This window comes from Cavia porcellus, unplaced genomic scaffold, assembly GCF_034190915.1.
Source record: "Cavia porcellus strain 051 isolate PalLab524CR breed Dunkin Hartley unplaced genomic scaffold, mCavPor4.1 scaffold_11, whole genome shotgun sequence".
In the NCBI taxonomy this organism is placed as follows: domain Eukaryota; kingdom Metazoa; phylum Chordata; class Mammalia; order Rodentia; family Caviidae; genus Cavia; species Cavia porcellus.
The window spans coordinates 22,548,813-22,566,101 of record NW_026947494.1 but is presented as its reverse complement, the minus strand read 5'-3'; the positions used below and the strand labels follow the sequence as shown (position 1 = coordinate 22,566,101).

General features: G+C 31.1%; 1 protein-coding gene across 2 annotated transcripts in view; it reads left to right on the top strand.

Moving 5' to 3' along the window:
• The first annotated feature begins 3,488 nt into the window (after positions 1–3,488).
• The window catches only part of Cdh9 (cadherin 9), a 141,414-nt gene continuing 127,613 nt past the window's right edge, over positions 3,489–17,289 (top strand). Inside the window, exons 1-2 of one of the 2 annotated variants that reach the window (XM_063258019.1) lie at positions 3,489–3,752; positions 11,265–11,369. The gene's annotated coding sequence lies outside the window, so the exon portion shown is untranslated. The remainder of the gene's footprint in view (positions 3,753–11,264; positions 11,370–17,289) is intronic. The other variant, XM_003463624.5, reaches the window with a different exon arrangement.

The following is a 17,289-nucleotide window of genomic DNA, read 5'->3' as shown; positions in this document are numbered from 1 at the left end:
GACGATTCTCTTTTCAGGGTATGAGAAGGTGCATAAAAGATCTCAACTTAGCTCAGTGTCATAAGTGTTTGCCTGACAAGTGCGAGGTCATGAGTTTGATCCCAGATACTGTAAAAAACAAAACAAAACAAAAACAAAAACCTTCAAATAGATAAAATTTACACTGTAGGTTAAAAAGCCAATTTTCTCACTTGGAATAGATTAAAGGAAATAAGACACAGAGACAGAAACCTGTTTCTTCTTATAACAACAGGGCTTCTGAATGTTAGAATGAGATGAGGGATAGCATATTTGTCTATATTTCTATTAGAAATGACTCTAATGTACTTCATATAACTCTATGGCAAATGTTGAAAACTATACCCTAGACAACTTTATCATGGAATGGGATATATCTAATCCATATAGAAAAAAAATGAACTAATTGATATGTTTCTTGCCTAGTATATTTCACATTGAATAGATTAATATATTTAATAATTCATGAATATCAGTACAAGGGGGTAGATTGAATATATCCATTAAGGAAACTTACCCATGGAGCTGCTGTGATTAAAGTGGCAGATATTGTTACTCTAGTCCATCTTTCCCATTACTGTATAGATTGGCCAAGGGAAAATAATAAAGCATAGCTGAGACAACAACCAGTTTAAAGTTAGAGGAGGAAGCTTAAGCAAATGTTAGGGGAAAGAAGACAGAAAGACACAAAGATTGTTGTCCTGTCAGACTGAGCAGTGTTGGGACACAATTGATTAGAGGGTATTCCCGTGAAATTTGGGGACACTACAAGGCACATGATATTAAGAATTGTGGTTTTGATAGATGATTAGAAAAACTTGAACTTCTTAGAAGTTCTGATATAAATATGAGTTTAATTCTTAATTTAATTATTTCCTAAATATCTAAGCATAATTCAGTCTTCAGGTTATAGGCCAAAGGTATATTCTTAACTGTTGCATGTAAAAAGCATTGTATAAAATGTTTCAGTTTTAGCTAAGAAGGGGTGAACTGGTCTTACCAGTCATACTTGTTGGTCTTAGATCCCAGAGTGAGTGATTTTGTAAGTTGAATCGTAGCACAGGGAGATTCTGCTTCTATGCAAGTGTAATACTCATGTCTATCTGTGCCTGTATAAAGACTTCCAAAATGAATGTATGCTAAAATCTCTCTTGGAGGTAATGTTTACTTATTCACTAACTCATTCACTTTACTTTTCAATTTTGGTGCATAATGTTTAGCATGATGCCTTAGTTTCTTTTCTACTATTTCTACAAAATTGGGAAGGATTATATTAGAATACTAGTTCTAGTAATAAAACGCCAAGAAACATTACTTTGTATAGCAAGGAGTCATCAGTTGTTTAAAGTGTACCATTTGGAGACTTATGACATAAAGATGCATTGAATGTCAAGGAAGAAAAACGATATTTTCAATAAAATTATACACTTAATTTACACAAAAGTTAAAGAAAACCAATTCAACTACTTTTGAAAATAATACTGCAGAAGATATTTTATGTTTACTATGAATTAATTTTGAAAGCTAATAGATAACTATATTATTACTAAATAATAACATTGGCAATATGGATAGGCAAGCCTTTTTACTAAGTATCTATGTTCATTACTGCACATATTAAAAACTAATTTCTGAATGAGGTATAGCTCAATGGTTAGGTGTTTCCTCAGCATGTGTGAGGAATTTTGTGATCACCAGTAGCACAAACAACAACAAATTAGTTTCATTGATACGTAGTGCTATTTTTACTTGAAATTGTTCCATAGCCATAATGTAAAAGGATTTTTGATAATTCTAGGGTTTATGCTTTCTGTTTTCAAAGGGTAATCTCACAAACAAGGAGAGGTAGAAGATTTTTGAGATAGTTATCTTTATGCTTTTTTATATTATTTTTAACTTGACAACACTTTTTCCAGTTTGTAGGATTAGTGAAATAATTTCAAGTTACAAAATGCTCTGTTGGATTGTGGATTTCACACAAAACGGTTTTGCCCAACAGTTAAGTTTCAGTGGGAAATTAAATCTAGGCAACATCAGGGATTTAAAGCTTTTATTTGTGACTATTTACATTAAACTATTTTAAAATATTTGTTTTGACTCCTGCTCCCTCACTTTATATATAGTATTTTATCTCAGTATTAACAAAGAGATTTATATAATATGTAGTTTTTATTTAAAAAAAATCAAGCAGACCTGTGAGAAATAAGTCTGAAGGAGCCTGTGAATTATAAATTAAGTTTCTTTGCCTCAAGAAAACACTCAGCCTCCATGAAGAATTCACTAAGCTGTCTTAACCACTTGAATCTTTCTAGCTCAGGAAATATGCAGAATGTTCTTCCTCTTTATCTGCTTTCATTTGTAGGCAGACAAATTAAAACTTGCTTTCTGCTACCTAGAAACTCACAATTACTTGAAAACATTTCACATTCAGTCACCATGCATTAGTGATGTCACAGTTTATTTTGGGGCATGCAAAGTTTTACTTTTCTGAGCATTTGCTTTCTCTTTTGAGACATAAATTTCCATAATGCAAGAACCTCAGATTGGCAGCTTTATAATCTACACTTCTTGGATAAGATTCACTGTTGAAAAAAAGTGGAAATTTTATTTTTTTCTATTGTCTGTTTCCCTTTGCAGCATCAAATAAGATATCGATATTTCTTGGCACTTAAGCTAGTTACTTACTGTGACTTAATGAGCTGCTATAAAGTGAGCCCTAAGCCCACCGTGCATTTCATGCAACTATTATTTGAACTTCTTTTCAGAAGGATTAATCTGGTAATCAATATCATTCTTATTGTGCCATTTCCAGAAGCACTAAAAACACTTGCGTTCCCAAGCAGGGCTTGGCTGCTTCCGCTAACCTTGTCTAAGACTGCACAATGCACAAGGGGGATTCACACAGGTGGGTCACCATGGCTGTAGTCACCATTGTTTTTTTAACTATTCTAGAAAGGGACAAAACCTTCAATTGCATTATAAAGAAGGATTTAGATGTTCAAAACAAGAATTGAAACTGTTTCTTTTACTGAAAAGAATATGTTAAGACATCAATTATGAGTTGTTTTTAAGACACTGATATTGAAAGATTATTTTACATCATTAACCCATAGGGATGTAGTAAAACTTCGTCCTTATCAGAATTCTTTCTTTTCCTTTAAAATTAGAATTTTGCAAGGAAATAGGGAGCAGTCAATACTTAAAGAACTGATACACAAAATTTATTTTGAATAATAGCACGTCTATGTGATATTTTTTACAGATGCTTTACAGATTATAGACATGCTATGACCTTTTTCTCCCAATTACAAACAGATTAAGCAGAGCTGATTAGGAGAGACTAAAAACACTGGGGCATTTTTCTCTTGTAGGGGTCTTTGATGGTGCCTCCTGTTTGAGCCCTCCCATTTTATTCGCTTGCAAATCGCTGTGCCCAAAGAAGTCTTTACTCCCCCAAACCCAAGCCTGGAGCCCTGCAGCGCCATCAGCTGCAATATCTTCTTTTCTGAAGAACGTCGCTTATTAATCAGAAACGCGGAATGGAAACCAATCAGATAGGAGAGTTCCATTGGCTTCAGCTTCCTGCCTGTCTGAGTTAAAAGTGATGCTGGAGAGAGAGGCACACTGAGATGCCTGAAGATTCAGCTGTGAAGATACCATAAAAAGAAAAGAGAAGGCATGAGACAGAGCCACAACGGAACTGCCAGTGCTAAGCAAAGCTAAACTCAAATAAGGTAAGCGCTACTTACTTTGCTTAAAAATACAAGCTGGCTAGTTTTTGCTTTTTTTCAGTGAAGTAGTGCAAATATTGCTTCTAGTTGCTAGGTCTCTCTCTCTCTCTCTCTCTCTCTCTCTCTCTCTCTCTCTCTCTTTCTCTCTCTCTCTCTCAGCAGGTAAGAAATATTTAAATTTAAATGCCATTGCTAAAACATACAATATTTGTTTCTTATTTTTAAAAACTCTGATCCCTATCCAGTCTCTTCCTATAGTCCTCAAATGTCCGTACAGAATATTATCATAAAAATAAAGCTAAACTTGAAATTGTATTGGTTGCTTACAGGAGCTTTGAATTTCTCATTTATGAATGTGTTTATAGACATTTTTATTATGTTAATTTGAAATGGCTTTCTGGCATTCTCATAACTTTTCTTCCAATAATTTGAATCAGAACTATCAAAAATATGGCATATTTATAATTTATTAAGTCAATATTTAAAAATAAGATAAAATACAAGTAGCAGAAGTGGCTCATATGGAAGTAAGCATTAGCTGTCACATATAAGTTGTGCATTTACACAGGAAAAGGAGATTTCTTCAGTAGTTATGATTGTCTCTCATGTCAATGTTACAAATTTAGACGCTTCAACTGTAATTGGCAAATGGATCTAAATGGAATGGAGACTTGAAGCAAACCACAGGAAACTGAATGTGTCAAAAGCAATACTAGCATTTTTAAAATTTGAGGCAATGTGGAAAATGCAATGATTTGATGAAAAGCTTTATTTTGTTGTTTGTTTTCCAGTCTAACCATTCATAGCAATTACATTTTTGCATGTACATTAATCTCAGTAATTGCTAATGAATTTTACTTCTTAGGGTATCATAATTCTACATGGTATTTATAGTTAGATATTTTTAATGGAGTGAAGTTTTTAGAAGCTCTTTTTTTAACAACAAATGTACAAAAAGAGAAAAGTTGTCAGCTACTAGATAAGTTTATATTTATTCATGTGAACAACTTTTTCATAAGGATGTAATGAAATATAGATTCAAGAAGAGGTAGTTCATTCTTGGGATTTGTTGTAATTTATTATGTTATATTGTAGATATATGAAGCTGTCAACTGTTTTTTTTTTTTTTTCTTTTTTTTTTTTCACAAGACTCCTAAATTCTGTTTAGCGTAAAGAATTAATGATATTGTAGGATTAAAAACATGGTAATTTTTGTGAAATAGGAAGGAAATTTCTTTTGGCTGCCTGTGGCTTAATCTATGAAAGTGAAGTGTTACCCATATTCAATGCATTTATTTTGGAAAAAAAGAAAAGGAAAAACTGCTTTCAATAAAAATAACCACTGTTTTCAGATTCAGTCACTAGCTCATTGCCTGGCAATGCTGTGTCAACTGTGGAACACATTGTGTAACTGTGGAGCTGGTTAATGCAGATTTGAACAGTAGATCTTTTGAGAGATAAAGATATTCAAATAATCTGCTATTCCAGCACATTACATAAAGAACTTGGATGTAAAGTACACATCGTGTATTTGTACTCCTGTTACCAAACATATTATGGACTTCAGTAAAGTTTTCTGAAGCTCAGAATGCATAAGTAATTGTATGCATTTAATAGACACAGGCTGACGTGGAAATACTACCAAATTTGTATGGATATGTTTTGAAAAATGAAAAAAATATGATAAAATATATGCTATAAGCAAATCTAGTTTGGACAAATGAGAAAATGCTCTTAAGTAAGCAGATGGTAGTGGCAATTCAAAAGTAGTGGATAAAGTTTAAGTGAAATATATTTGACAGTAGTAATAATATATTAATAATATAACATTTTCTAGGTTAGAAAACTGCATTTTCCTTTAAATTATACTATTTGGTAGTTTTAAAAATATCTGTAATGGTTTAATTACTTATTTTATATTCACTAAATAACTAAAAAATTGGTTATTCCACTGCCAGATCACAATTCAAAGTTGATATTGAAATTACATTTTTCAGTGTGAAGTTGGGTATGATTCAGAAGTTTTTTCCACCTCACCTTGCATTGACAGAATGAATTTTTTTTTTTTTAATGTTGTTATAGTGCCTTGGAGGAAGAGCTTAGTGAACACAATATTCTTTCATGATATATGTCCTTAATGAGATTTTTAAAAAAAAAGATTTTTCTTTCCTACTTGTTAATCTGTCTTATGGCATCAATCATAGCAAGATGGTCTTTCTTCATAATATTTCTAAACTATGTCCGGATATCTATTCATAATGCTTTCGTGAGTAGCTAAAAGTATGTAATACAAAATATACGAGGAACATGGCAGTATACTTTGTGAGAACAAATAAAGATGAAAATTAATTTAAGAAAGTACATAGGATTGTATAAAATAAACATTGCCTGTAACTTGTTCTCGGTGAAAGAGAAAAGGCAGGATGGAGCATTTTACTTGTTATTAACACAGAAGCTTCAATGTAACTTTCATTAGTTTGAACTCTTCTTAATTTGTTCACTCAAATCTGCCTATATTTTAGAACTCATATGCTTGAAAAACAAAGTGTGATACTTTAAAAAATGTCAGATGTAATATTTTAAATATACACTTGAAATTAAGGGTATGCATTTATGCACATATAAGAATATGTATAGGTAGATATAATGTGTGCTTATATATATATATATATATATATATATATATACCAAAAAAAAAAGAACAGATATGTTCGCTGTAGCATAAGGTTCTTTGGTGAGGTTTTTGTCACTGAAAATGGTTCTTGGGTATTTTACTTGTTAAATAATTTATTTAAAGTTGGGTTTTCTTGAAAAAAAAAAAAAAAAAAAAACAAGCTGAATGTCACCAACATAGACCTTACAGAGGTTCTTTTTGTTTGATTCTAATCTGAAGCTGCTTTTATCATGTGATCCCTTTTATTTAACACTCTAAAACATGTTTACTAATATGAACCAATTAATTTTTCTGTATCTTGCATATTTATCTTAAAATGAATTTTATATTTCCAAACAGATTCCAATTAATCCAATTAACATCCAAGATGTTATCTTATTTAGGTTTTTACATAAAATTTTAGAACTTTTACATTAGCAAGTTGAATTACTTCCAACTGGGATTTTACAGTAGAGAAAACTGAGATTTTAAAAGATCAGATTACATAACTAAAGATGTCCAATGACATATGAAAATCTGTCAACATTATGTGCAAATACAACATGATAAGTCATGAAAATTACATTCATAATATTGATGGGTAGATGAGTAATAGATGAATGATATATGTATGTTGAGACAATTGATCATTACTCAATAGATGAATGATACATAGATAGATGGACAGATATCAATAATTCCTTTATTTTTTTGAATGTCTTGGAAAAGTTTTACCACTCATGAGTTGCTTTCGTTTCTGTGCCTGGAAGCTCCATTATCCTCATTATTTAAAAATAGTAAAGTATGCAAAGTGCAGAGTGTTTTTATAGCATTTATTCTGCTGCAGTCCTAACGTGTTAGTGCATTTATTCTTAAACATGGCACTAGCTGGAGATGGTCTTAGAGCTACATTACAGATGTAAAGTGCCAGGACAAAACAGATTCTGGAGCCCAACCAAGTGTTAACACTACCGAGAAACACTTTACCAAAAATAAATCATGATAATGGATTTTACTGTCTATGCAAGGAAAAAGGAGGTGTCAGGGAGCATCGTTGTCCATTGCTCTGTGGTTTTGTTTTTGTTTTAGGATGACAAGTGGAAAAAGAAAAAGAGCTAAATATTTCTTAAAGTGACATTCAAAGTTATTTTTTCCAATCTCTTTAATTTTGGAAATCATAAATCAATCACAAGAATAGTGCCCTCATATATTCTGCTTCTCTTGATGAGAAGTTTTAGTCTTTCTAATTACAAAACATCAGAACATGATTAGTTGATAAGTAGAGATTAAAATATTTTCCCCTCATGTCCAGTTTTTGGACACGATTCCATGATGAAGAGGAACAGCAATGAATTCATTATATTTTTTCCTTCACTTATTTCAATTTATAGTGGAAATATTAGTAACTAATTAGTAACTAATAGTTATCACATGATGTTTGAGTTCAAAGTTTTAATATAATCTTAATGTATATCTGATATGTTTTATATTGGTATATGCTGTACTTACTACATTTCATATATTACTAATAGAATATTGAATGAATAATCAACCTTTTTATATCTAGTAAAATAACATCTTTGGAGACTAATACAAAATCCACAATACTAAGAAGAAGTCACTTTGAAAAAAACACAGTCAATGCACATAACCACGTGTTGTCCAGGCAAATGAATACCAATAATTTGCTTCCTGGGTCAAAAGCTACACATGCTACATTAATGGAACTATAACATTCTTCCTAAAAGTGCTCAAGACCTCTTTTCCACATGTTTTTTCCCCTGAAACAAGTTACTTTTATAACTTTACCTAAGTAACAGAAACAATTTTGTCAAAATATTTGGACCTGCGTGTTATAAATTCTTCAAAATAAAAGTAATTTAAAAGAAATTAAAATATTTTATTTCAAGTTCACTTTTGAAACTTTTAAGAAAATTTAGTTTCACAGATTCAAGTCTGTCTGTGTCTGTGTATTTCTATGTCTGCATATACGTTTATATCTCCATTTATATACCTATGTATCTTTATCCACAGGTACCACTCTGTATGCGTATTTGTATATGGATCAAAATATACCAAATAAAAGGAAGTAACATAATTAGTTATTTTCATGTGTAAATATGTTAAAGGCTTCATGTATAATAAAGGTGGAGCATGAGATATTTAAACTCTTTTTTGGTGGAAACTATACATATTGCATCATGAACAAGTAAAAGCATTATAACGTTTTTATTTTTAGATAAATGTAAGAAAATGCTAAGGTTCCACAGTTTTCTCAACAGCAGAGTCTCATAGTAGTTCCAGCTGAATAATGTCACATCACTGTCATTCATATAGTTCTCACCAGATTTCAGCAGTATACAGATTTTGTTTAACAGATGACACTTTGGTTGAAGATCAAAACACTTTATTTAATTCAGAGGTTACTCACTTTAATACCAAAGACTAAACTAGGCTTTGTAAGTTTTATGTTAAAATAAATCTTTAAATATATTCAGAGTAAGAAAATATTATATTAAAGTGAATCTGTCACATATGTATGTCTTATATTTCAATAACTGTATTAGTATATTATACTTTTCAAAATTATGCAAAAATATTGATAAATAAATACTATACAAAGTGTTTATGGAGCTCTCACACTAGTTTGAACATTCCAGATTACAGATTTGGGGAAATATCCCTGTTTATAAATAATATTTTGTTTCTTAAAAAATCTATAACAGATTTATACATGAAATTGATTGTTTTACTTTCTTTTACTTATTTTGATCCACACAGATATGCACACACAGTTGTACTTATGGATAAAGATATACATGTATGTAAATGAAGACATAGAATATATGCAGACATATATATCTAGATATGAAATCATAATTTTGAAAATTAGTCATTTTTCAGTCACACAATACAGACAATACTGAATATATTCATACAATACATTGTTTTTCTACAAATATGACATGTTTTCTAAAATATCAGGGTATTTGGATTTATTAAATTACAGTTGTATATCATTTATTAAAATATTAAATGTTTGATAATTTATCAATTTTTTCACAATTCATGGTTTTGTGTAAAAAACGTACATGAAATTGAGCGTCAGTTATATACACTGTGAGAAAAATGTTAATGTCAAGAAGTATCAAGTCATTTGCAAAAAAGTAAAATACGAACCAACTTTAACACACAGAATAGAAATTGTATCAGTCCAGAGACCAACAAGTCATTCTTATTTTGCATGACTTAAAATCTTCTTGATAACATAAATAATATATCAAATGATGTGCTTATGTGTTCAAATATATATGTACATAGATTAAATATACGTGATGACTTGATATTTCTAATATGCAAAGTGGAGATGCTTTTATTTTTGATTATTAGAGCTGGTGTTTGTACTCAGAGCCTCACAAAATCCAAGCCTGTGCTACATCCTCAGTCCCAAGTTCCACATTTTGTGTTGAAAGTATTATAGATATTTTATCCTTGAAATATACTTAGAATCTTTAAAGAAAGTTATCCACCTTTTTTATCTTTTTCTTCTGCTTCAGTTGTAAATTATTTTGTGCCTAAAATAGAGTTCACTTTAATTGTACATTGCCTACCACTTTCTAACAAATTAAGCATAAACCTTCGGTGATTCATAGAAAGCAGACAGACTTTTCCCAAGCAGTGAACTGTGCTGAATTATTTATCTTCTTACTTGTGCTTTCCTCCTTTATCTCAACTCCAGCTCTGCTGACACTTCTGCTTCCACACCTACTGCTTTGCTTCTTATCATTTTTCCCCATGCCACTCCTCCACTTCAATGGCAGAATATATTTAACTACAAGTGCCTTCCGTTTTTTAACTTGGCTTTCATTGTGAAAGATGATTCACTGTGTAACTGAAAGAGGCTTTTCCCACATAGAAATTCTATAGAAGTTGGAAATTAATAAGAAGTTCCAATATGTTTTATGAGAATTTTCTTTGAAACTTTTTCTGCTTCTACTATCTAAACTAACTGAAAAGGGGCCTCATGCAAAGATGAATATTACTAAAGTTATATTCATTGAGAGAGAGAGAGAGAGAGAGAGAGAGAGAGAGAGAGAGAGAGAGAGAGAGAAAGCCCTTCCACTAATAAGAGAGTTTGTCCAAGAGTTAAAGAATGCAAACCTGCATGTATACACTACATGAACATTTGTTAAGGAAAGCTGGAAATCAAAAGCTGAGGCAATCATTGTGTATTTTCATATTCTTAAAATAAGCAGATGAGGGAAAATACGTTGGAGACATACATGCAGACTGATTGAAATCAAGAGACCCATGCTTTGTTTTGGGTACTACAGATGGAGACCAGGAAGCTCCACATGCTAGAAAAGTGCTCCATGGCTTATCCATGTCTACCCTACATTTTTTTTTTTTTTTTTAACTTTGAGATGCAGATTCCTTAATTGGCTCAGGCTGATGTTGATCTTGCAGGATCCTCCTGCCTCAGCCTCCTGAATAGTTTGGATTATAAACACCACAACAGCACTTCGCCTCATCCACCATTTCACATTGACAATAAATCTCGTGTTCCATTTGCATACAGTGAGACACCGTGTACCTGGCAGTGCTCAAGTACAGTTGGAAGCAATATTTCTTCTGCTCCCACCATAATGTGATACTTCAATCAATGCAGAACGAGAAGTTGGTTTGCAACCTTTCATCAGGCCCTCATTTTCTCTTATTTTAAACTCACAATCAGGAAAAAGAGCATTCTGTAATTCATAATTACGTATCGATCCGTCCATTGGATGTTTATTTCATTTTGCTACATTCAAATTTCCAACTAATTGAATCCCACTGTTTCCAATCTCTGTGTGTTGGAACAGCGCTTGCTTCGCTGGGGAGGTCGTGTCCAGATGCAGACAACTGCTGCTCCCAAAAAGCGTCAGTTTTCAGACATCACATTCACCATTGTGACAAAATAGCGACTTGTAAGTTTTCCTTTGTCATTTTCTTCTTTTATCTGACTTTTGCTTATATAGCATGGAATTAACAACAGGAGGACTTGTATACTAGCATAAAGTAATTTGAAGAAAAATTTTTGTCTATTTTCCCTTCATTATACACATTTGACATTACTTAGATTTTGCAGTTAGTACCATTTTATAGTTCACTTGACTGTCCAAACTACTTTATGTGGAAGAAATTCTCCTTTAAAAGCTGTCCCTAAAATTGAAATCAGTAATCCTGATACGAATCTAGACTACAAAATAAACACAACTATAACTCCTTTTTAAAAGCTTATTTTGGAAAAATAAATAAAAGTATTTTGAAATCAATTCAAGACTGCTTTTATTAATTACACTGTTTCCAAAAGACAAGGATGGCTAATAAATCTTCATGACTAGCAGTCATTTTACACAGGGCAGATACTGCCAAATTCTGGAGATGTGACTTTTGTCACAACTACATCTCTTCTTTCACTGGGTAATCTTTGAGCCATTTTCCTTGCTCATTTTCTCTTATTTTAAACTCACAATAAGGAAAAAGAGCATTCTGTAATTCATAATTACGTATCGATCCGTCCATTGCGTGCTTTATTATTTTAATAGTCTTTTAACTGCTTACTTGGTCTCAGCAACACATTCTATATAGCATAATTTCATAAGTTAAGAATCCAACCAGGGGGCTGGGGATTTCACCCAGAGGCATAAACACTTGTCTGACAAGTGCAAGGTCGTGAGTTTGATCCTGACACACACAAAACATAAATAAATAAATAAATAATCTAACTAAGTTATTATTTCTTCCCTTACATTTCCAAGAGCCTATTGCTTCCACAAATAAGTCAATACTCCTCGGCCTTAAATCCACATTTGGCAATTGTGCTTTATCTCATATTTAAATTTTTCATTCTAGTTTAGCGCCTTAAGACTATGCTGTCTGTTTGTATGTCTGTAATGCAGATTATAAAGTTAATGCAGTAACTAGAAATATCCTTAAAACACACAATTTCCTCAAGAAATATTTGAGAAATCAAAATTACATTTCAAGTGCACTTTCAAAATCACTCGAGATTTGCAGATCACCAAAATAGATACTGTACTTCATGAAACTGTTGTCTTTCTCTGTCGTTGTTATATATTATTATCCATATGTCATTTTTTCTAACATCTATGAGTTTTTCAATAAGTAAGTATTTCCTATGTACCACATTCAAAATGTAAACAGTATGACTTGAAAGTTTTACCAAGGAATGCTATAAATGCATGGTCATAAATACATCTGAAAGTCATTGCCTTAAAATTTTCAAAATGTAGTTTCCAATAGCCAAATTATCATGCTTTTTTAAAAAAATTGTATTTAATTTTTAATGTCATTTTTTTCTGGATGTATCTTCGTAACTTTTATAATATTATTAAAAACTTTTCTTATCACTCAGAAGAGTTATGAACTATTTTAACAGTCCACAAATTAAATTGTTTTTCCTGGCAATGTGACTTTCTTGGGATAATACCAAAGCACACAAGCTTATGTTGTCAGAAGAACAAGTTCTATTCTGGAATCTGCATTGACTTTTTTTGTTTTGGTGGTAGTTTATCTTCACCATGAATGCAAACTGTCTCAGCTCTGAAAAGTAATAAGCAAAATTTTATGTTGCTTGGGCAGCAGGGTGCTGGATTCAGATATATATATATATTGGAAATATCTTACAATGTCTTGGGGGTGCTTTACGTAAAATGAAGATGTTACTAGCATTTGTATTTTAGGATATCGCAAGGAGACACAAGATGCTTATCATTGTTCTTAATATAAAAGAATATTATTGCTCAAGTTCTTGATATTTGTGTAAACAGTATTTGAAACATTCGTGTGTGAAATTAGGAGAGAAATCGAACTTAACTCAATGATTTAGTTCATTGTTCTTGACATAAAAGACAATAAACCTCAGAAGTAAATTTTAGTATTATGAATATTAGTACACATACGTAATATTGTTTCTTAAGTCAATATGACATATGATGTAAATTGCATATTTTAATAATTTTGTAATGCATGGTTTTACTATTTTGAAATGAGCATGAATATTACTTCCAAAAATAAAGTGAAATTTTTACCTAAAGTTTTTTTATAGGAATATTACTCGTGGGTTTTAGAAATGTAAGTTATAGAATTTTTTTAAAATAAATAGTAAAATTTCATATTGTCTCACAGCACAAATTTTAATGCCAGATATTTAATATTTTTTTCTATTTTCTTATGATTTCTTTTTTTTTTATTCTTTGAATTATATTCATGACTGTAAATGACATTCGTGACCTGAAAAAGAGTAAGGCTTATAAAGATTGCTCACTTGTATGAAGATTTTATTGGGGATTGAATAAAAATTATAATAATTGAATAATTATAGTAGCATTTCTAATGGTACCATGAGTGTCATGTATTTCTGTGGATGATGTTGGTCATTTGAATTATATCCTTAAATCTTATAAAATGATATTAATAGTATAAAATATAGGAAATATTCAGATCATATGTTTTAGTGTGTTAGTTGTATAATCATATATTTACTCAATGTAACACCAAATATTTACTCAATTTTCACTAAACAAAGCATTTTTAGGAATCACAGGGTCAGTTCTAGAATCTTGTCAAATGTAAATAGTAGTAATTCATTTCCTATCTGGTGACTTTATTTTTAACATAATTTTCATTTTTCTAGTATGTTTTCCACAAGTGAAAACCCTGTTCTACAATCACAATTCTTCTCTACTCCCAAGGCCTATCTCTACTCTCTGTAATATTATATTTAACTTTTTGGGGCCTATTTTCTGGTTTCTACTTCCTTATACTAGCTTACTCTTTCAATGATCTCCAGCAAAATTTTCCAAGTTAACTGTATTAATATAACTGTGTTTCTTTGAACAAGGACTTTAATATTCCTTTGGTTGCTATCCAGTCATTTTCCTTATCAAAACTGAATTAAGTGATCACTCCAGACTTCTGCTGTTAAGCCTTCTCAAATAAGATATGTTTGTTTAAAAAACCAATCTTTGACCTTCTCTCGAACTGGCTGAATATTGCTTGACAATACCAGTCAGCGGTGTACCCTGAAAAAAACCACGACATTTTAGCAAGTGCACAAATACTGTGGCGTTTGTTTTTTTTTTTTTCCCCTTAAAGGATACATACGAAATATACATTTCATCCTAAACACTAAGCGTCATATTTTGGCTAAATATAAATTTAAAAATGAACATATCACTCAACATGAAATGTAACAGTATACAAAAATCTTTCAATTCATATTTTTCCAAAGGAAAAGTAGCTGTACGGATGTGGGGTGGTATTTTGTGTCTTGCCAAATTCTTCGCTAGTGAATCTGCCCAGCTAAATTGTCCAAATGGCTCACATGATCCCAGAAATGCTAGGGCATTTATGATTTTGATCTGATACAAAGCCTGTCCACTCTGCTTATCTCTTCACCTTCACTGATGCAAGTAAATTTGCTTTTGTTTGAGCAAAAAATAAATTCAAATTTTATCTTCCAAAATGTGTTTCTTCATGTAAAAATGAAGATAGTCATGCTTTGGAATTGTTAACTATTTTAATGCAGGCATAAACATGCCTGAGATCGTTCTTACTTGATATTAGGTATTATTATGTAGACATTGAACTCAAACTTTCAGTTTCAAATACTATTTGGGAGGAATTTTATTATGCATTGAAGTAAAACAGTAACAATTATTCTGTGTAATTTGCAGGAGTTTTCCTTTCCTGAGTTTTTAAATGTAGGTAGGAAATTTTTTTAAAAAATGATTTTTGCCTCCAAATTAATGATAGGAATTGCTAGTTTGGGTCCATTCTAGGATTACCTGATTTGTTTATGTATCTTCACAAAAGAAAATAGACACTATCTTTTAAAACAAGTATAATATTAATGATTAATGTAGAGAATGTGGGTAATGAGATGAAGTGTTAAACTGGTATAAGTTCTCACACTTTCAAATGACACAAAACTCCAAAAACTCAATTATAATACTGTGAAAAATATATTTAAAGTCTATGGAAATGTGTTTTTTGGAAAACATTTGTCGAGTTTCATGAGCAACGAAAATACGATCAATTATATTAACTTTAATGAGCTATTTTAAATGAAAGAAAGTTTATCTTTTAAAAAATGATCTCTGTTTGATGAAAGATTTTTAAATTTGGAAAGAAAGATTCAGTAAATCCCGGAATTACTATATCACGAAGTATACTGACTGACATCTTATTTACCTGACTGTTGTTATAGGTAAAGGCATCAAGGCCCTGAGAAACTGCTTACAGTAATCCTGAAGCAGACAAACCAGAAATAGAATCCAGATGTTTGGACTAGATCATGCTAATAAGAATGCCTTTATCAATGTAACTCTGTATATCCTTGCAAAGGCTTTTGTTTTGTTTTGTTTTGTTTTTGTATCTGAGATCAAACTTACAACCTTGCGCCTGCCAGGAAGATGCTTTAGGTCACTGAGCTAAATACCTGGCCCTACAGAGTCATTTCGATACATAAACCTTTGTATGAAAATTGGTGTTATATTAAGCATGAATAACATGAAATTTAAAAAAGGACTTCAATTTTATTCACTAAGTGTGTTGGATAAGGTTTTCTATAAATACCTTAGACAATAGAATGGAACTGAATTCCCCAGTGTAAAAGGAAAAATTAACTTATGTCAATTTAAATTATCTTCCAGGACCAAAATGCAGTTAACTAATCAATTCCCAATGGTACGTGATGGAATCATTCACATTTGTTGTAAAGAATGCAATAGGTGGGAATTAAACAAATAAAAAAATTGAGAAAATACATCACTCAGGGAATTAATTTCTTTATTTTAAAAATAATGAGGAAAACCTGGAAGATATTCATGGTATCTTTCAGTTAAAACTTATTTCGATCATTTAAAAAAAAATCTTATCTTAAACTTTCCACCATTTCTCTAGACATTCATCTTCTAAAAAGAAAAATATAGAAAAAACGTGAGTAAAATACTTAGAAATTTTGGAAAGCTTAAGTATTATATCCTCAAGCCTGGAACCTTTGAAGATCCGTTCTGAGATGTTGTTTTGGCTATGCTGTAACTATTGTATCTATCCCACTGACCTAGATACCTTCTATATTTCCACTTAGCAAGATGAGACACTCTTTGTGTAAATAGAATATTACCTGAAAATTTGTTAGTGTCAAATTTATTCACTCATGCTGTCAATCACATCATATTGCTTCAGGCATTCATCAATAATTTCACATCTCATATAATGTCCACAAATTTAAATACGACCACTCAAGTTCAATTATCTACTTAAAATGATATTTTTGTGCAATAGCTACTTTAATTAGTGTAATCAACTCACATCATTTAACTCACAACATTGTTTTACAGTTATAAAATTGCGCTTTCTTTTGAACTATTCATAGAAATTACTTTTTTATTGCCTCAAGGGATTTCATGAGATAGAGGAATACATTAATACAACTGATCTATCTTCATAAAAATGTTTGTGTATACGTAGTTTTTACAATTTTAAAGGTATGTATGGGATTAATTAAAAAACAGTTCTACTGTTAAATAAATTCTTAATACATCTTCAATTTGTAAATAACTAGATTTAGTAAAAGACTTTCACAGGCTATTTTCTGCTTTTTTATTAATTATATCACTAGGTACTATTATATCAACAGATTATGTCTTGGATAAACCAAATGTTTCACTTAGAACCATCAGGTAAACATGTTGCGGAAGAATTACTTTTCTGGACCATGTTTGATCTAATACTTTTACAGGAATCATAAGAAAAAACAAGATAAGCTTTCCTAAATCACAAAAGAGCAGCAACCTGTTTCATGCAGTATCGTGGGGA